This window comes from Equus asinus, chromosome 3, assembly GCF_041296235.1.
Source record: "Equus asinus isolate D_3611 breed Donkey chromosome 3, EquAss-T2T_v2, whole genome shotgun sequence".
NCBI lineage: Eukaryota > Metazoa > Chordata > Mammalia > Perissodactyla > Equidae > Equus > Equus asinus.
In genome coordinates this window covers 121,585,686-121,607,686 of record NC_091792.1, presented here as the reverse complement: position 1 = coordinate 121,607,686, position 22,001 = coordinate 121,585,686, and the positions used below count along the sequence as shown (strand labels likewise).

The 22,001-nt window shown below is 43.0% G+C and overlaps 1 protein-coding gene across 1 annotated transcript in view; it reads right to left on the bottom strand.

Annotated features, from left to right (window-relative positions):
• The window catches only part of SCFD2 (sec1 family domain containing 2), a 393,579-nt gene that overhangs the window by 39,635 nt on the left and 331,943 nt on the right, over positions 1–22,001 (bottom strand). The window lies entirely within an intron of this gene.

The following is a 22,001-nucleotide window of genomic DNA, read 5'->3' as shown; positions in this document are numbered from 1 at the left end:
AAAAAGAACAGCGAGAACGAGAGAGATTATAGACTTTCTCCAGTAACAGAACTGGCTGGGATGGGCATCTGTCTAATGTGCTAACAAAGCATATGGTCTATTTCAAAAGGCAGCCGTTCAAAGCCGAAAAAACACAAAGGGGGCCCCATAAGAAGACTGTTCTCGGCAATGATTCTATTTCTTTTTGAAACTTATAATAGATGGATTTATTCTCTATCTTGTTAAAAGCTCATTCAACAGAGAAATGATCATGGATGTCAGGAGCTAAACAAAAACGAGAAAGATTCAAGATGAGTATATTTGACTGTCTTAAATATTGCAGAGACATTAGCTCATTACTCCTCACATCACCCTTAGAGAGAGGAGCTATTCTTTCCTCCATTTTAAGGATGAGGGAACCAAGGCGCAGAGAGGTTAAGGAACACTCCTGCCAGCAGACCCTGTCAGTGCTCTGCCCTATCTGCTCAGTCACCCTGGACATCACCTGTAGGTTTGGGGAACAGTTCCTGCGTACTCTGACTCCTACCTCAAGTACCTGCATGTCTCTCTATCTCTCTGTTTCTCCATCTCTGTCTCCCTCTCTTCCTGTCTCAGGGCTCTCTGGTTGTACAAACATGCCTGGCCTTTTGTGGGGCAGGCTGGAAGTGCTGGGAAGTCAGCACTCGTGGGAACAACACAGCTTTCACATCCCTTAGGGGATAATTCTGAATTGTGGCCTTCATAGCCTTTCTGAGGGGCCCCAGCAGGACTGAGCCCCAGCTGCCCACCGCAGTTACTCACTCGTTAATGCCCCCTTTCTTGGCTTTCCTTCCTTCTCTGTCTCACTTCCCCCCTTCCTGACTGTGCTTCCTGGGACAGCTTTCCAAATACAGCATTTGCACCCACATCCTTGTCTCAGGACACCAGAGCTTCCACAGTGATTTGAACACAGGCAGCCTGGATCCAGAGCCTGCATTCCTTTTTTTTTGGAAGAGTGTTATTGAGATAGAATTCATATACCATACAATTAACTAAATTAAAGTGTACAATTCAATAGCTTTTACTGTGTTCATGTAATTACACAACCATCATCACCACAATCAATTTCAGAAGACTTTTATCACCTCAACAAGAAACTCCATACTCATTAACTGTCACTCTCCTTTCCCCCTACCCTCAGTCCCAGGCACCACTGATCTACTTTCTGTCTCTATGGATTTACCTATCCTGGACATTTCATGTAAATCAGAATCATAGAATATATGATTTTTTGTGACCAGCTTCTTTCACTTAGCATAATGTTTTCAGGATTCATCCAAGTTGTAGCATGTGTCAGTACTTCACTCGTCTTTATTGCTGACTAATACTCACTGTATGGATGTACCACATTTTGTATATCCATTCATCAGTTGATGGACATTTGGCTGGTTTCTGCATTTTGGCTATTATGACTAATGCTGCTAGTTACGCATGTAGAGTAGTCCCCCTTATCTGTGGAGGATATGTTCTAAGACCCCCAGTGGATGCCTGAAACTGGGATAGTACTGAGCCCTAAATATACTATAGTTTTTCCTGTACATACATACCTGTGATAAAGTTTAATTTATAAATTAGGCACAGTAAGAGATTAGCAACAATCACTAATAATAAAATAGAACAATTATAACAATATACTGTAATAAAAGTTATGTGAATGTGGTCTCTCTCTCTTTCATTTAATATTTTCAGACCACAGTTGTTTGTGGGTAACTAAAACTGTGGAAAGTGAAATCGCAGATAAGCGAGGACTACTGTACACATTCTTGTGTGGACATACAGTTTTGTTTCTCTTGGCTATATATCTAGGAGTAGAATTGCTGGGTATTATGGCAACTCTGGGTTTAACCTTTTGCGGAGCCACCAGGCTGTTTTCCAAAGTGAGTGTACCATTTCACACTTCCACCAGCAGTGTAAGAGGGTTGCGATTTCTCCCCATCCTAATAATGCTTATTATCTATCTCCTTGATTGTAGCTATCCTAGCGGGTGTGAAGTGAGAAGACACTGTTGATTTTAATAAAGAGAGAAAATGTTTTTAGGGAGTAGAGGTAGACCAAACAAGCCTAACCTAAATGGACTGTATCTATAGTACACAGGGACAACCAAAGGGACAGTGCAGCAGACACGGTGGGGTGGCATGTGAGTAGATGAGCGCATACCCTTAATTACTGAGGGACATTGTACAGAACAACTCTTAAGGGGAGGGCAAAAATTCTGAACTGTTTATACTCACAACACTTCTGACACCAAATATGTGGGATTTTTCCCCACCTCAACCAATTCTCTAACTCTCCAGACACCAACTGAATGTCCTCCAATTCACTTCAATTCTGACACTGACTACACAGAGTTAGTGCAGACTCCATAGTTTAAGGGGTCAATTTCACAAGACTGCTCCAACTTCAGACACCAGTAAGCCTGCTCCCACTTCAGATGCCACTTGCAAATCCCAGGTTGCCACCTGCACTCCTGACCAACCAGCCATAAATCAAGGGTTCCCTTGACCCCTTCCTAAGGTTCAATAACTTGCTAGAATGACTCACACAACTCATAAAGCACTTTACTTACTATTACCAGTGTAATACAAGAGATGGGACTCAGGATCAGTCAAATGGCAGACATGCAGAGGGCAAGGTATGGGGGAAGGAGCAGCGAGCTTCCATGCTCTCTTCAGGGGCTCCACCTTCCTGGTACCTTGATGTGTTCACCACCCAGAAGCTCTTTGAACCCTATTGTCTAGGAGTGTTTATAGAAGTTTCATTCCATAGGCATGATTGATTAAATTATTGGCCACTGGTGATTAACTCAACTTCCAGCCCCTCTCTCCTCTTTGGAGGTTGGAAGGTGGGGCTGAAAGTTCCAACCCTCTAAACATGCCTTGGTTTTTCTGGTGACCAGCCCCGATGTGAAGCTATCTGGGGGCCTCCAGCCACCACTCATTCTATTAGCACACAAGACACTCTCATCACTCTGGAAATTTCAAGGGTTTTAAGAGCTGTATGTGTTCAGGAACTGGGGACAAAGACCAATATATATATATTTCTTACTGTATCATAAAAATTCTCTGCCCAGTCTTTGTCTCCTGGTTTCTAGAAATGCCCAATTCATTGCCAAGCTTTGTGGAAGGGAGAAAAGGTGTTGTTTTCTGAGGAGGATGTCCGTAACTTCCTCCTGATTCTTAAAGAGCTTCATAACCAGCAAAAGTTGAGATCAACACGTACAAAGCATCTACTGATGCCACACCATGCTCAGTCCCCACACTGCAGCTCTAGCTGACCCACATCAGCCCGTGCTTTAGTCAATCATCAACCAGAAGAAACCCTGGAAGGCTATAGCCTCTTACTCATTCACGTGGCTTCTTTCCTTAAACTCTCAGGCTGAGCCATTTACAATAGAGGAAATTATATCAATTATATGTGAATATATATATTACGTAATATTCTTTCAAATAAAAAAAGGCATGGAAATATTATTAGTTCTAATACCATGCATGGTATTTCGATTCCTCTAATTCAGTTAATAGGCTAAAATTTTTTACTTAAGTAATTCATTTTCTATAGAACAGAAAGACTCATACAAATTTTCATATTAGTTCTATTTCAATTTTTTGGTAAGTGAGGAATATGACATTCATCCATTAGGCTGAGTGGAACAGAACTGTCTACGGCATTATAGATTGCCGAAAATTATAGATTATACATGGAAATTGTGGATTATACATTGGAATTAATTAAGCAAAGGCTGTGTAATTGCAAAGAGTTAGAACAACTGTGAAGCAGATTATTTGACAGAAGTGTTTACAGATTACTGGTAAATTGAACTCAAACAAACCCAACAGAAAATAAGACTGTCAAAGAAATTGTTGGAAGGAAAATAACAAAATCCTAAATTCACAAATAAAGTAAAACTTTTCTGAAAAATAGTCAGTTATCTCTATTGTTCAAACGAACTGGCCAAGGGCAACTTCTGTCCAAACCATCAGCTCTTTCCAACGTGGCTGTCATCCTCAGAGCAAGTGTCCTCAAGGTACATGTTTCTAGGACACCAGACCCAAGGGGCTCATTTTTATCAGTCTCTGAGCATTTTTTAAAATTACATGAAACTTCACCAAAAGCAGGATTTACATTCATTCACCCAAACCCTATAATGAAAGTTACACACACACACACTTTAGAAATGTGACCCAGAGACGATAAACGACTTGTGCAAGATCACATCGCCATCCCTGGCAAAGTCAGGGTTCAAAACGTCCCTCTGTCACAGATCTGAGTCCTCCGTGTACACTGCCTCCTGCCATTTGGAATCTCCTCTGTGAATGCAGTTCATTCTGAATTCTGCAATTAGTAGCTAAAGGAGAAGCGGGTGCAAAAGCTATGACATGGGACGAATTCTTTTCTGTGATAATAGTAATAGCTATAATCACTGAATGCTCTCTTATAGAACCACTTATGCCAGGCAATATTCTAAGAAGTTTATACATATTAGCTCATTGAATCTCCACAGAAAGCCAATGAGGTATGTACCATTACCATTGCCACTTCGCATATGGGGAAACCGAGCCACAGAGAAGGTAAGTAATATGAGGTCCCTCAACTAGTAAATACTCAGGCTAAGATTCAAACCCTTGCAGTCTAACTCCAAAGACGGTCCTATTCGCCACTCCACTCTGCTGTCTTTCACATGTGCTAAGACCACATACGTAAAAGATCAAAATACACAATTCACCCTTAACATTGAAGAAATGCTTTTAAAATGGAGTGAGTGGCAAGTGCCTTTCTTCTTGGGAAGACCTGGGCCTGTCTCTGGGGGGAGGCCCTAATGGTGTGGTTTGCAGCTAGACCCCGGGCCCATCTCTTGTGGCCACACAAAGTGTGGGGTCTCACAGGCCTGGCTGCACACTCTGCTTTGGATCTCTGCTGGGTGAGGCACTGTATTCAGTTACTTCTAATAAGCCTCTGACAGCCTGTTCCATTAAGTTGGCTTCTGAGATAACAGCGTTTTGTAAGGCAACTCTAAGTGTACAATTCCAGTCAATTCTCATTTAATCCACTTAGTTAAATAGATAATAAGCCAGAAGCTGATCCTAGCCTTTAGCCAAGCCCAATCTGTACACTTCAGTTGCTTACTTCTTGATAAGGGAGGCCCCCTGTCCCCCAGGGCACTCCTGTGTTCTTCTAAAAAGGGGGATGACTCATGCCCCTGCAATTTCTTTCTCTGGGGGGCTTGGGGAATTCTTGGGCAAGGGTCCAGTTACTCCTTTAGGCAACAAAACAGGGCTCCTGTGTCCATGCTACCCTCCCTCCATTCCTTCTCACCCGTCTCCACTTACTGAAGTCCCTTTACTGCCACAGAGTGAGAACAGTGCTTTCCATGGCTCTGTACACAGCAGGGACCCACACTTCCAGTAACAACAAAGTTAAAATGGAGAGAAGGCTGACTAGCTTGACGAGCCTCCTGGGACGGCTGAAATGAAGCTGTACTCCCTACTCCAGTCTGCCTAGTTCTGCCGTTCTGCTTGGTTCTCTCCGGGAGCAGGCTTGAATCTTTCTGGTGCTTGGGGAACCTTTTCAAAAGAACCTGGTCTCCAGAAAATGGACTATATTATACACAAGATTCTAAATACAAATTTCAGGGTAGCCACTAAACTAAAAAACAGAACAGAGACACAAAACATAAATAAGGAAAAATCTAAGAAACCCAGCATAAGAAATTGCAGAAGTCAATGGGTAGGCTAAAACACACAGGACGAGAAACAAAGGTAATGCAGGAAAACCGGATAATGAGTGACAGAATGACAGCATTAAGCCCTCATGCATCAACAATCACCCTCAATGTAACCAGATTGAACTCTCCAATAAAAAGACACAGAGTGGCAAAATGGATTAAAGAACAAGATCCAACAATTTGTTGCCTCCAAGAAACACACCTCAGCTCCAAGGACACAGGCTCAGAGTGAAGGGGTGGAAGACAATACTTCAAGCTAGTAGCAAACAAAAGAAAGCAGGTGTCTCAATACTTATATCAGACAAAACGGATTTCAAAATAAGGCAGGTAAAGAGAGACATAGAGGGACAATATATAATGATCAAAGGGACACTTCATCAAGAAGAAATAACGCTTATAAATATCTAGGCACCCAACACAGGAGCACTAAAGTTCATAAAGCAACTATTAACAGACCTAAAGGAAGATGTTAAAAACAACACAATAATAGTAGGGGACCTCAACACCCCACTCACATCAATGGACAGATCATCCAGACAGAAAATCAACAAGGAAATAGTGGAGCTAAACGAAAAACTAAAACAATTGGACTTAATAGATATATATAGATCACTTCATCCAAAAACAGCAGAATACACATTCTTCTCAAGTGCGCATGGAACATTCTCAAGGATAGACCATACGTTGGGAAACAAGGCAAGCCTCTACAAATTTAAAAAAATTGAAATAATAACAAGCATCTTCTCCAATCATAATGCTACAAGGCTAGAAATTAATCACAAGAAAAAAGCTGAGAAAGGCACAAGGATGTGGAGACTAAACAATATGCTATTGAACAAGCAATGGATCACTGAAGAAATTAAAGAAGAAATCAAAAAATACCTGGAGACAAATAAAAATGATAGCATGCCATACCAACTCATATGGGATACAGCAAAAGCTGTATTAAGAGGGAAATTCATCACAATACAGACATATCTTAACAAACAAGAAAAATCCCAAATAAGCAATCTTAAACTACACCAAACCGAATTAGAGAAAGAAGAACAAACAAAGCCCCAAGTCAGCAGAAGGAAAGAAATAATAAAAATCAGAGCAGAAATAAATGCTATTGAAACAAAGAAGGCAGTAGAAAGGATCAATGAAACAAAGAGCTGGTTCTTTAAGAAGATAAATAAAATTGACAAACCCCTAGCCAGACTTACAAAGAAAAAAAGGGAGAAAGCTCAAATAAACAAAATCAGTAATGAAAGAGGAGAAATAACAACAGACTATGCAGAAATACAACGGATTATAAGAGAATACTATGAAAAACTATATGCCAACAAAATGGATAACCTAGAGGAAATGGATAAATTCTTGGACTCCTACAATCTCCCAAAGCTCACTCAAGAAAAAGCAGACAATATGAACAGACCAATCACAAGGAAAGAGATTGAAATGGCAATCAAAAGCATCCCAAAGCATAAAACCCCAGGACCAGATGGCATTCCTGGGGAATTCTACCAAACTTTCAGAGAAGATTTAATACCTATCCTTTTCAAGCTATTCCAAAAAATTAGGGAAGATGGAACACTTCCTAACACATTCTACGTGGCCAACATCACACTGATACCAAAGCCTGACAAGCACAGTACAAAAAAAGAGAACTACAGGCCAATATCGCTGATGAACATAGATGCAAAAATTCTAAACAAAATTTTGGCAACCAGAATTCAGCAATTCATCAAAAGGATCATACGTCATGATCAAGTGGGATTCATACCAGGGACACAGGCATGGTTCAACATCCACAAATCAAACAACGTGATACACCACATCAACAAACTGAGGAATAAAAACCACATGATCATCTCAATAGATGCAGAGAAAGCATTTGACAAGATCCAACAGCCATTTATGATAAAAACTCTGAACAAAATGGGCATAGAAGGGAACTACCTCAACATAATAAAGGCCATATATGACAAACCCACAGCCAACATCATACTCAATGGGCAAAAACTGAGCGCCGTCCCCCTGAAAACAGGAACGAGACAAGGATGCCCTCTATCACCACTCTTATTTAACATAGTACTGGAGGTCCTGGCCAGAGCAATCAGGCAAGAAAAAGGAATAAAAGGAATCCAAATAGGGAGGGAAGAAGTGAAACTCTTGCTGTTTGCAGACGACATGATCTTATATATAGAAAACCCCAAAGAATCCATTGGAAAACTTTTAGAAGTAATCAACAACTACAGCAAAGTTGCAGGGTATAAAATCAATTTGCATAAATCAGTAGCATTTCTATGCTCTAATAATGAACTAACAGAAAAAGAACTCAAGAACACAATACCATTCACAATCACTACAAAAAGAATAAAATACCTCGGAGTGAATTTAACTAAGGAAGTGAAAGACCTATACCATGAAAATTACAAGGCCTTTCTGAAAGAAATGGACGACGACATAAAGAGATGGAAAGACATTCCATGTACATGGATTGGAAAAATAAACATAGTTAAAATGTCTATTCTACCTAAAGCAATCTACAGATTCAACGCTATCCCAATCAGAATCCCAATGACATCCTTTACAGAATTAGAACAAAGAATCCTAAAATTCATATGGGGCAACAAACGACCCCGAATTGCTAAAGCAATCCTGAGAAAAAAGAACAAAACGGGAGGCATCACAATCCCCAACTTCAAAACATACTAGAAAGCTGCAGTAATCAAAACAGCATGGTACTGGTACAAAAACAGGTGAACAGATCAATGGAACGGAATTGAAAGTCCAGAAATAAAACCACACATCTATGGACAGCTTATCTTCGACAAAGGAGCTGAGGGCATACAATGGAGAAAAGAAAGTTTTTTCAACAAATGGTGCTAGGAAAACTGGAAAGCCACATGTAAAAGAATAAAAATTGACCATTCTTTCTCACCATTCACCAAAATAAACTCAAAATGGATCAAAGACCTAAAGGTGAGACCTGAAACCATAAGCCTTCTAGAAGAAAATGTAGGCAGTACACTCTTTGACATCAGTATTAAAAGGATCTTTTCAGACACCATGTCTTCTCAGAAAAGGGAAACAATAGAAAGAATAAACAAATGGGACTTCATCAGACTAAAGAGCTTCTTCAAGGCAAATGAAAACAGGATTGAAACAAAAAAACAACCCAATAACTGGGAAAAAATATTTACAAATCTTACATCTGACAAAGGCTTAATATCTATAATATATAAAGAACTCACACAACTCAACAACAAAAAAATCAAACAACCCGATCAAAAAATGGGCAGGAGACATGAAAAGACATTTCTCCAAAGAAGATATACGGATGGCCAATAGGCACATGAAAAGATGTTTCTCATCGCTGATCATCAGGGGAATGCAAATCAAAACTACACTAAGATATCACCTTACACCCATTAGAATGACAAAAATATCTAAAACTAGCAGTAACAAATGTTGGAGAGGTTGTGGAGAAAAAGGAACCCTCATACACTGCTGGTGGGAATGCAAACTGGTGCAGCCACTATGGAAAACAGTATGGAGATTCCTCAAAAAATTAAAAATAGAACTACCATACGACCCAGGTATCCCACTACTGGGTATCTATCCAAAGAGCTTGAAGGTCAGCAATTCCAAAAGTCCTATGCATCCCAATGTTTATTGCAGCATTATTTATAATAGCCAAGACATGGAAGCAACCTAAGTGCCCATCAACAGATGATTGGCTAAAGAAGATGTGGTATATATATACAATGGAATACTACTCAGCCATAAAACAGAACAAAAGTGTCCCACTTGCAACAACATGGATGGACCTTGAGGGAATTATGTTAAGTGAAATAAGCCAGATAGAGAAGGACAATCTCTGTATGACTCCACTCATATGAGGAATTTAAAAATGTAGACAGAGAGAACAAATTAGTGGCTACCAGGGGAAGGGGGGGTGTGGGGTGGGCACAAAGGATGAAGGGGTGCACCTACAACACGACTGACAAACAATAATGTACAACTGAAATTTCACAAGATTGTAACCTATCATTAACATAAGAAAAATTTTTAAAAAAAGAACAAAGGACAAGAAATGTTGTCAAGGATGTAGAGAAAAGGGAACCCTGTACACTGTTAATGAGAATGTAAATTGAGAAAAAAAAAAAAAGAACCTGGTCTCCAGAAGTTTGGTTTTATTCCTTAGGTATTTGGGAAAATGAAGTATCCTGTATCAGGAGGCTGCAGTGTTCAAGGCCTCAGTCTGAATCAGAGCTGAAGTACCTCTCACCTAAGGCCTTCCAAATACACACACACACGCATGCACACACACTTAAGCAGGTCAAACAGAAAGCATGTCAGCTGTATGACTGGTTAAGCTAGGGGGCAGGAGGAGGGCATGGCTAGAATAGGATTTGAAATGTATCCCTATTTAGTGATATTGTTCTCCTCACAGTTCTAAATGCCCCTCACATCTGCTTGGGAAGAGCTAGGGTCAAAAACGTCATTTGAACCTGGTCAAGAGGCCCTTTTCTCATCTGGACCCAGGGTATCCAAGGCTGGCCTCCTCTTCCTTTTATTGGCCCAGAGGTTGAGAAGCTCAGGCCCACTCTCCAGTCTGCATCTCTGCTCTCCTGCCTCTTGGCACACCCCTGGCGGCAGGGGGCCCACCTCTACGGGCTCCTGGGGCAGTTAGAGAAAAGGTCGGCCCGGGAGTGTGACTCGGCCAGAGCACTGGAGTCGTGACCTCCCTTATCCATCCAGCAGCCTGACAATGCCTTTTCTCTCTTTTCAAACTGTGGTTTTAATAATGGAGTCTTTTCTCATGGCTCTCAATGAATGTTTGGCAAATAGAAACAAAGCCAAACAAAATAAAAAACCACATAAACCTTAGCAAGTGGCGTCACATCTGAAGCCTTTTAGTGAGGCTGATGCATAAGACTACTTGTGAGCAGGGCAGTCCTGCAGGTATATGAGTGACACCGCAGAAGCCTCCTTTCCCAAATGCGCTTGGGACCGGCAGGTGAAGGGAAGTCATTCAAAGAGGGGGAGCATGAAAAATTCCTCTCTTTCTCACACGTATACATATGTGTGTGTGTGTGCATATAAATATAATTTTGTTTAAAATTAAAACAAATGTCTGTTTATTCACTAATTTTTTGAAGAAAGGCCAAGGTCTTTTCTCTGAGTATTGTCTGCTGATTAGAGTTCTTTTTTTTAAAAAGAATGTTATGTGCTCTGTAGAATTTCCAATTTTAGTCCATTTAAAGCAGAACAAGAAGTTACAGACACCTGTAGCACAATGTGAGAGTAGAATTCTTTTAGATTTTAATGCTTTTTTTCCTTCAATCTTTTACAAGGGCCTTGTTCACATCTAATTCAAAAGCACTTTTAAAATGACTCATCTTTATTGAGTCTTTCAAAAGCGTTCAATTTGGTTTCCACTGAAACAATTTTCTTTTTGAATTCATATTCCATCAGTATGTGAGAACATTTAATTAAAGTTTGCAACTTAATAACAAATACAACCGGCAGAAGCAGGTTTGGGAACAAACATAACTGACCCTTGGGAACCACACAGCTCCAGCAGGCAGAGCAGATGTGCGGGCACATGGAGACGCCTCAGAGCTGGGAGCAGTCAGCGTTTCAAATGGGTCATGCTATTTATAGCGGGATTGCAGAACGTCAGTTATTCTGGTGAAGGGGTCATATGGAGGCTGTTGAGAACACATGAATTATACATACATATAATTTATATTCATTATATTATATAGCATATATAAATGAAAAAATATATACATGTTTCTGTGGTTCTATATTTATACTACTCAGGCAATTGTATTTGTGTCATAAATCTAATGTTTAACAACCGAGTGTGACTTTTAAGTTCCTGTCATGTAAAAAAGTCATAATCTGGGTTGTCAGACTTCAGGTCTTATCGGGCTGATTTCCCCTTTCATTGTAGAGTCCTTGCCTTCCACCACATGGCAGGGGCCCCTCAGCAGGTGTGGAGATAATGACAGAAATATGCTTGCATAAGTGTGTTAGTGAGGCTGGCCTAACAAAGAAAATGAGAGCTAGAAATATCCAGGTGAGGCCACAAAGGGCCCACAACAGAGCCCACAGAGGCTGGCCACTTCCCGAAGTCCCTCCATCAGTGTCCTCTCGGGCTCCCAGCCCACACTGACTCCAAGGGCCCTTGGTTCACTGTATGCTTCTCAGTGTCCTGTGGCCCACAGTTATCCCTCAAACGACAAAGAGGGAAAGGAGAGGAGGGGCAGCAACAAGCTCCAGTGGGAGTCGCACTCTCCTTGGTTCACCAATGATCTCTAGCACAGTAGGGCGTGCCCACTAAATATTTCTTAAATAAATGAATGGGGAAAATAGACGTAAGAGGAAAGAGAGTTGAATCAGACCAAATATGCTGTAAAGCAACAGCACAGATTTTCCTGAGCAGCTGATAAATGATCTCTGCAGGAGGTTTCAAACAAAGAGCTCCCAGGTGGTTCTGAGTTATTGCAGCCACATGTGTGAGCGGATCAACTCCCAAAAAGCCTGCTTGAGAAGAGCAGCCTCACTTGGCTGCATGAACTCTGTTTGTCTGTTTAATAAGCAAAACTAAACTCTACACGGTTTAGTTTTTACATCCCTATGAGATAAAACTGTTTTAAAAAGAAAGAATTCTAAATACTAACTTTCAAGAAGTGGTTACGTCTGGCAGGGGGAAAGCAAAGGGACAGGACAGGTCATGGTGTTTATTATATAATTATGCTTTATAACATATGCATCATATAATCTTTTAAATGTATCAGCTATCATCTTAAAAAATAAAACGAAAACCAACCCCACTACTTTTTAAGCCTCCAGCAAATTCAGCTTTTTAAAACAGGTGAAAAAAGGAATAAATGACAGCTGAAATCTATTATTATTAGGCAGGTTCGGGATGTGCGGTGGACATGGAAGGACTTGTACAGTCACGAGAGAATGTGACTGCTCAGAATTCTAGGCCCCGTTCTGAGGCTTTTTGTGAGAAAACACGCAGTGGGGAAGCCTGAAGGAAGGAAAATCATCAGGAATATGCTTTGGGACCGGCACTTTTAAGGGCAGGCTGCAAGGTCAAGTTGCCAATAAGGCCTAGAAGGCAGGATGCAGGTAGTGGGATGAGTAGCCCCTTGTTTCTGAACGTCCAGGCTGCTTCAGGAAGGCCCAAGGAGACAGGAAAACAGATAATCCTGGATCATTGCAGAAACAAGGAAACAGCCCCAACTATTTCACAGCATTTCCTCTAAGATTCCTCTGAAAAATCTCTCTAAAGCAGCTTTTCTGACTGCCTTAACTATTCTAACACAGTTTCTTTATCTTAAGCTTTTATGTGGTTAAATAAGTGAGGCACTGAGGACTTTATAAACACTGTCAGACTACCGTATCGTATTAAATTACACAATTTCGTATGTTGGTTGTTATGTGATGCTATTAAATCACTCTAAATCACCTTAGACAAAGAGATCCTGAAGTTCGGCAGAGTAACTGAAATACCATGTTTAAGGCTATTTAAGAAGGTAGGCATCGCTTTTTGATTGGTTACCTAATTTCCTATTATCACCATGGGAAAATCTGATCTCTCTCATATCATTTGGACTTTGGGCCCCTTTTCTAGGAATGCAACCTGCCGCTAGTGGGAGGGATGGCCACATAGCCACTGACGCCAGAGCTCACGGTCACAAACCTTCCCATGCCCATGGAGGGCAGCACAAGGCTCCTGAGGGTACCACAGACGTGTTCTCGAACCCGGCATATCTCACTACTGGTGCTTCCAACAAGGTGGTTGTTTTCACTCTGTTAAATTGATTCTAGTGAATTACGAACTTGCCATTGATACTATAAGAAGTCCCCTTTCAAAGCATGTTGATGTTTCTGGTGGTTCTGAATAGCGCAAAAATCTTTGCTGGACTCCCGGAGCTGATTTGAGAGATTATATGCATCTGCTTGCTTTCAAAAGCCGTCAGGTGGCAGAGCACCTGGGAGCCACGCTGCACCTTACAGACACCGTGACAGGTGACTACAGCTGACCTCATCAACCGAACGAGGAGAAAACAAGGCTACATCGCATGCAGGGAAAGGCGTCGCCACAACGTGCCCACAATTTGAGCACAGTTGGCAGTTTTTACGTTATTTGCTTGCTTCTTGTTTGTTCTTTTTGGGGTGCTATGAAAGCTGAAGCAGCAACAAAGATAAGAAAACAGCATGGATGTACACTTATGGTGGGGAAAATTGGACCTGCTACTTTGATTTCTTTTGAGTTGAGAAAAGACCGTCATCAGTGGCCTTGAGCAGGGAGGAGAATTCCCCCAGTGCACAGCTTCAGAACCAGTGAGCCCGTCCCGCATTCGGAGAGAGGGACCTGGAAGCCCAGAGGATCCTTCCACGGATAAGCCTTCCCAGTCCTGCTAGAGGCTGATCCCGTCCACCCTCCAGGAAGCGTGCCTGGTGTGCCACCACCTGCATCCACCCCCGTACCTTGCTATCCTCCACACTCTGTGCCTCCCTATACTCCAGGGTCGAGATGTGCATTTGTGTTGTGGGTGGGGAGGATCTCCCTGATGCAGCGGCAGCGAAGGCCCAGAGCTCCCCCAAGAAGACCACCTGGAAGGCTTCCTGGAGGTGCAGGTCAAGAAGAAAGCTGTGAAGGACCATATCAAGGTGCACTATTTCTGCTCCCTCCAAATCTTAGCCCAGATCTATAGTCTTGTTGCTGGTTTTAAAAATAGTACCAAAGGTTCATTTCCCATGAAAGGTTTTTAAGAGAGAAGGTTGTACTTTGTTTTAGAAACGCCAATAAAATCGAGAGTGTGGGAATAATATGGTGTCATTTCTGGCTGTGATGTGTCACTGGGAAATACTTTCTCATCCAAGTTACATTGAATAACATCAGTCAGGGTTTGGGTTGCTGCTAATTACAGAAATCTGTGCTATAGCTAATTGTCCATTTGTAGAAAAGGATGAAATCAGAATTCAAATCACGGCACATTTAAAAGCCTTTCAAATTACTGTCTGGCCTTCCCCTGCCTCTTGTTCTCACTGTCAGTGAGGAGTTTTTAAAAATCTAACAGTCTTTTCTTTTCCAGCATGTTTCTTAAACTCCAGCCTCTCTGAGCCTGTTATCAGGAGATTTGTAAGTATCAAGAAACAATAGTGTCTTTTTATTTATATTTTTGGGGATGGCTAGGTGGTTAACAAAATGAGATCATTTTCTGATCTATTTGAGAAAAAGGAGAGAATAAAAGGGAAGCTTATTGGCCTAAAGTTTCTTTCATTCCTTTTGTTTCTTAAAAGAATAGAAGAGCAAAGAGTTTATTTTTCTTCCAGTAGCAGACAGATCAAATGAGAGCCCCCTCTTCCCTCCCCTGACACACACAAAAATCACTCTCTGCCTCATTCTAAGGTTCCACTGCACCTGTTGTTGTAAATCTCCATTGAACCCAGCCAGCATCGTACGCTTGAAATTTAAGCCCCAGCTAAATGAGGCCTCTTATCTATCATTTCTCTGTATTTTCTTTTGCAGGCAGCGTGGATCGGTGTGTAGGTTAGCCATGCCTGATTCAGAGATGGGATGAAGTCCAGAGAGGGTTGCCAAGGGGCCCATGGCATGGAGGACAAAGGTGAAAATACCACCATTCTCCTTATCTCTTTTTGAGGCAAAGAAGAGCCTTGAGCGTGGACCCCAGAAACAAATGCAGGGATCTCAGGAAGGCCTGTAGCAGACGCCTGCCTCCTGCAACTCAGGACTCAAGTCACATTTGAGTCAGAGGTGGAGTCTGGAAGGGGCAGGAGAGAAGGCAGTTGCTCTCGCTGCTTCCCTGGCCCTGAGGATGGAGCCAGGCTTCCTACTGGGGTGGAGAGGGCCACTCTCTGCAGCCTTCTGGGCTGTCCCAAGGCCAGTGCAGTCTTGGGTCCTGCAGAGTCTCTCCCTCATCCCCTTCGGCCTCTGATGGAGATAGCACAGATGAATCACATGTCCACAGGGGGACTTAAACTCTGTTGACAAAAATGAATTATCACCAAGTCTTAAGGTCTCTAGGCTTTCATCTGCTTCTGGGGAGGGACATTCTTAAGCCCACAGCTGTTTCCACAGTCACTCTATGTCCACCACGTGTCCTGGAGGGTGAGCAAGGGGACCCTGGGCTCAGAGCCGGAACTCTCTCCCCCTGAAGGATGGGCATGGGGAGGGTTAGAACCGTGAGCTACAGCCAGCTCTGTGATCTGAAGGCAGAATACACACTTAACAGTGGAGCAAGGTCTTAGCTTCTTGTTTTTCTGAAAGGGCAAGGGAGTTGAAAGTGAGTTTAGAAATAAAAACCCCAAAACAATTTCTTTTGGGCCTCCAACCAGGGAAAGAAAAAACCTCCCACGCAGATCATCCAGGTTGGTAACACCTGAATTCTCTCTTCACATGCCAGCCTACAGCTGCCTTCACTTCTGCACCAAGTGCTCGCCTCCCTCTAGGTGAAAAAAATGGTGCTCAGGACCAGGTTTCACAAACAGTTAAGTTGCCACGAAGGTATAATTGTGAGCTCATAAAATGACCAGTTCTCAGAACTGCAACGGGTTTGGCGCCTCATGCGGGGCCGGGCATCCAGGAGGTGGTCGGTAAATGGCACGTGTGGCTAGATCCAAAACGTGTAATTCTTCTGAAAAAACAAACAAACGAGCTCTATGGAGAACTGTTGCTGTGGCTTCAGGCCTTCATATTTCCAGAGGCAGCCGTGGCAGTCCGGTTTGTTGGATGTAAAAAGTCTCAGGGCTGGGTCCAGGCAGGAGACCTCTGGAAGCAGCAACTCCTTGAAACGGCCACTCCAGGGACTTCTACAAAGCCACGCCGAGGCACACCAGCAAGCGCTGAGCTCCCGCTCGCTGTGTGCTGAGCACGTTACATGTCCTGACTCGGTCCACTCTGCAGAATTTACGTTAAGAAAGGGTTGGAGAAATGTACAAGGATATAAGTTCTAAGGATGGTCACAGTCACATTGTTTATAATAATGAAAAATTGGAACAAAACACCCATCAATAGGATAAAGATTGATGTGTTTGATCTATTATTTAGTGATAAAAGAAGATAGCCATGGTAGATTAAGTGACAAGAGTAGGTTGCTGAACACTAGGTATAGTATGTATGCTATAGAGTATATATACTATCATGTCTATCTACATGTGTACACTCACACACTCACACAAAGTATATAAATGTATATGTGTACACATACACACGTCTAGGTATTTTCATATACACAAATAACACAAACTTAATAGTCATTATTCATTTAAAACACCACTGTACAATAGAACTTTCTGCAATGATGGAAATGTTCTATATCTGTGTTGTCCAATATGGTAGCACTAGCTACATATGGCTACTGAGCACTTGAGTGTGGCTGGTGTGTCTGGGGAATCTCAATTTTAAATTGCATTTACTTTTAATTAATAGCCATAAGTAGCTAGCGTCTACTATATTGGACAGCACAGCTTTAGAATGTAAGCCCAATGAGGACAAAGATCTTTGTCTTAATTATTGATGTACCGGAACCTCCTAAAGTTGTGTTTGTGCCCGGCACATGGTGGGTGTGCAATCAATAGTTGTTGAATGAAACAATTACCTGTTAAGGGTTTTTACCTGTGGAATTATGGGAGCCTTCTACTTTCTACTTTATGTACTTCTGTATCGTTTTGATTTTTTAAATTAGCATGTAATTTAAGTTTTAAATTAGAACAATAAAGATATTCCAATTTTGAAAAGCAATACACATCAATCTCATCCTTTTCTTCTTCTTGGCTGCCCAAACTACTGCTCCACTTGGCTGGTGGGGAGGAAGGCTGGCCCCCGGGCGGCCGTGTAATTTACTCCTGGCTCCCTGGACCGACTTTCCCCAAATGAACATGACCGGGTGCCGCGGTTCCAACACTTGACCTCACCCCACCCCGGTCCTTGATTCATGGCAGAAATCGTACGTTCAGTTTCATTTTTCACCCTTCCATGTGGTCTTCAGGGCTTCCAAATTTCTGAACAAGGTCAACAGCAGAGTCTATATTTCTAGTGGGGAACAAAACCTGACAGAAAAGACTGACTCTGCCATTAAATTTGGGGTCAGGCACATTCTTTGTTATTTACAGGGCTGGCCACAGCTCTGATTTACACAACCTTTCTAAGTCAGTGAGCATCTTAGAATAAGACCCTAAGGTACCTCTTCTCTCTCCCTGGGCACTGTCAAGTCCTCCTGCTTTCCTGAGCCCCACCAACACCCACTCAGTTCTCTCCACAAGCCTTGGTGAATGCCACTGCCTGTCTTCCGAAGTCAGGCTGGCCCCTAAGCTCACGTCCCATCTGTTCTTCAAAGTCTCACTCTAGAAGCTGATTCCAGACCACTCCACTCCTCCACCTCCTTCAGGTCACACACGCTGTCTGCTAGATCCGTGCTTCCCAAACTTCAGCTGTTTATCTCCACTTCTGCCACTTCCACGTACCCCCTGTTAAATTATTAACTTAGTCTTTTCTCGTAAGTTAACTGTAAGTCAAGTCATTTATTTATTAGTTCTATTAAGCTGATCTGATGTGCTAATATTTACTTATTTTAACACGCATCAGAAAAACCCTAACTGAAGATAGGTAATGCTCATTGGCGCACCCTGCACTCCTGTCGCAGCCTGACAGTGGAGCGCACGTGCCCTTCATGCGGGCGTGCTCTCGTGGGGGGCTGTGGATGCTCTTCTGATGCAATGTCAGCAGCATGGGGCTTTTCACAAGAAGCTCACATGCCACTCAGAGGCAGCGCCCTCTCTCCCTTCTGTTCCTCACCACAGCACCTGTGCCCAGCACCGCCCAGGGACAATTTAGAGTCAGCCAACTGCAATGAGGGGGCTCTTAGGTGCTGGCAACTGTGCTGATGACAAGTCTGCGGAGTAGGTGCTGTTATACTCATTTTCCAGATGACAACGTGGAAGCTGCGATGGCTTGAAGAAGGCTGGCTTAACGAATAACTAACTCCTTTAAGGGAAACAGCATCCTAACCCCAGGAGTCCACGGAGGCAGGTGCCTCCCTTGCAATACAATTCTGGTTTCCCAGGTCGTCTTCATGAGCACACAACCCTGAAATGCACCTTTATTCAGACTGCTTTGCTCTGGACCAGCCTCATGGAGCCTGTGACCTTGTTACGGGGCTGTGATCAGGCCCCTGCCTCCCCCTTGCCCATGGGGTTCCAGCCACTCTGGCCTTCTCTCGTTCCTAGAAGGCCCCAAGCTCAGAGCCTTTGCCCGTTTTCTTCCCTCTATCTGTTCTAGTCTTTACAATATATTAGGTCTCAGCTTAAATGCCACCTCCTCAGAGAGGCCTTTTGTGATCACCCCATCTAAATTAGGTTGCCTTTCAGTCTCTCTTAAAGCACTCTATCAACATTTGTAAATACATGTAAATTTATTTCCTTTTTTGTTTTCCCTCCCTTCTGTCCTTCCCATCAATACATACTTATTGAATGCTAGCTACTTGCGAGGCACTGAGCATACAATGTTTGCTCTCATGGAGCCTACCTTTCAGTGGGAGAAAATAAATATATACGTAAATATGCAAGTGAACAAGTCATAATGTGTCATTAGAGATAAACGCTCAGAAGAAGATAGAGATAGGAGCTATTTTAGAAATGGTTGAGAAGGGCTTCTTGGAGGAAGTGGCATTTTAGCACAGACCTTTCTGAAGTGACTAGGCAAGCACTGCAGATACCTAGGAAAGTGCTTTCTAGGCATAGGGGCAGCAAGTACAAAGGCCCTGAGGCAGGAATGTGCCTAGGGGCTTTCGGGAGAGCAAGGAGACTGAGTGGCTGAAGTGGAGTATGGAGGAGAAAAGGGGAGCAGGGGAAGTTAGAGAAAGGAAAGGTCAGAAAGGTAGGCAGAGGCAGATCGTGTGGGGCCTTGTACAGAGTCCACGGCAGGAGGCGGAAGAGGGAGCCCATGCAGATGAAGGAGATTGGGAAGGAAGACACAGCCACCAGCCCAGATAGCTTCCTGTGCTGATGAGTGGGTATTTGTGTAATGTGTGGGCCGGGGAGAGAAGCAGGCCATCTGGAAGGGGCTGCTGGCTGGGGGAGAGAGCACACAAGCTTTGAGTGGCATGTGCCCAAACATTTTCAATGTTACCCCCTGCCTTCCTGACAGTAAGAGCACAGTGAAACTGAGTGGGGCAGACAGCCACAGTAAATAGCACGACAGCCATCCACACTGCCGTAGGAGGAAGCTGGCACGTTGGCACGGCTTCATCGTCACCAGCCTTGCTGTAAGAGGCTCGATGTGGCACAGCCAGAGTCACCAGCTGAGGGTGTGAAGGGTAGTTGGTGAAGCCTGAGATCAGCATCACTGCCAGAGCGTGTGTGAGAGAGTTGGCAGGCGGGGTTGGGTAGGAATGAAAACCCTCAGTCAGTGAGGCCGGGGACTGGCTCTGACCTGAAAATTCAAGGCTGGTCAAGGTAGACTTAGGAGGAGGAAGTTCTCTTATTATTCCAAGAAAGGAATCAAGGATTAGGCTGGCTTTCACATTTCACAAGGGTAGAGCCCATTCACTGATTCACTCAGCAAATATTTACTGAGTGCCCGACATAAGGCACTGTTCTAAGCATGGGATACCATAGCAAACAAACAAAAATTTCTGCCCGGTCAAACTTTCTTTGCATTTCGGCACTGTATCTAAAAATGATGATAATAGTTCACATTTATTGAGCACTTACAATGTGCCAAGTACTACTGCAAGTACTTTATATGTATTAGTTCATTTACTCAGAACTATCCTGTGCGGTAGCTGCTGTCATCATCCCATTTCACAGATGAGAAAAATGAGGCACAGAGAGGTTGATTAACTTGCCCAAGGCCACACAGCCAACTAACGGCAGAACCATAATTTGAACCCAGGCAGTCAGGACCCAGAGCCCAGACTCTTCAATGTTACATTTTTACCACAGCAGGAAATCAATAAACAAATGAGTGATTAGGATAAAAAGTATAGCAGAAACACAGTAAAATAGTGCAAATTTAAGTAAATAGCTATGAGAAGGGTCAGTTTAAATTATGCCAAGGTTAACTTCTAGGTTATCTGGAAAGAAACACACTTTTATTACTGCAGGTGTATGCTGATACGAGGGCCAATCCAGTCGTCGGCAGACTCCTAAAAGGCAGGGCCTTGGCAGCCTGTGGTGATGAATATTTAAGACTGGACTGCACCTCCAGCGCCCCACAGCTAATAATTACAGTTAATATCCTTAAATAACTTGTGCTCTCGAGAGGGCCGTACACTCACCATTACAGTCTCTCTGATCTTACTCGTGGGCTCAACAGGGCTCCTTCTCAATCTAGGTCGAAGTAACTTAGGATTTCATTGTAGCTTAAGGTCCCCTCATCTTAAACACCGCTGAGGTCATCACTGGTGTCCAGCAACACCGCAGTTCTCTTTCTGGTGTGTGGTGGGATTGCACGCCTCCCTGAGTGAGGGGGGACCATGGGCTTTACTTCGGGCAGTAAAAAATGAGTGGCAGTGACATGTGCCACTTCTGAGTGGAAGCCTTGAAAAGCCAGGATGCAACTTACCCCCGTCCTTCCAGCTATCTCGGTGATAACAGAAGGCTACACGGAGAGGAAGCCTGTGGCTGGCTGGCGGGGTCCCCACGGACCCAAGGTGGATACACGGCACAGACAAGAAACTAACCATTGTTGTTTTAAGCCACTGGGATTCTGGGGTTGTTTGTTTTTAGCCTATCCTAACTGATACAAACACCAACCCTCCAAATTCTGGGTGAAAAAGAGGAAAATGAATAAAGAATTGATACAGCCAATTAGAAGGGAAATGAAAACAAGCACTGACCATTACTATATTTTAGATATCTACAAGTTATCACCTAATCTTCTTGGCAACACCGAGAAATGTATTACCTCCATTTTACAGACGTGGAAACTGAAGTTCAGAGATGGAAAGGGACTTAGCCAAGGTTTTATAGGTAGTAAGTGACAGAGATGAGTTTCAAATTCAAGTCTGTCTAAATCTTGTGATCCTGCTATGCTGTCTACAAAAAGCACACACAACTAGATTACTCTAAGAGCCAAACCTAGGAACTCTAGGTGGGAAAGGCATTTGGTCATTCAGTCATTCACCAAACACGAGCAGCATGTGTGCTGGGTGTGTGTCAGGCACTGCAATAGGATCCTCCGAGTGACTAAGATAGTTATGGCCCCTGCCCCTGAGGAGCTGAC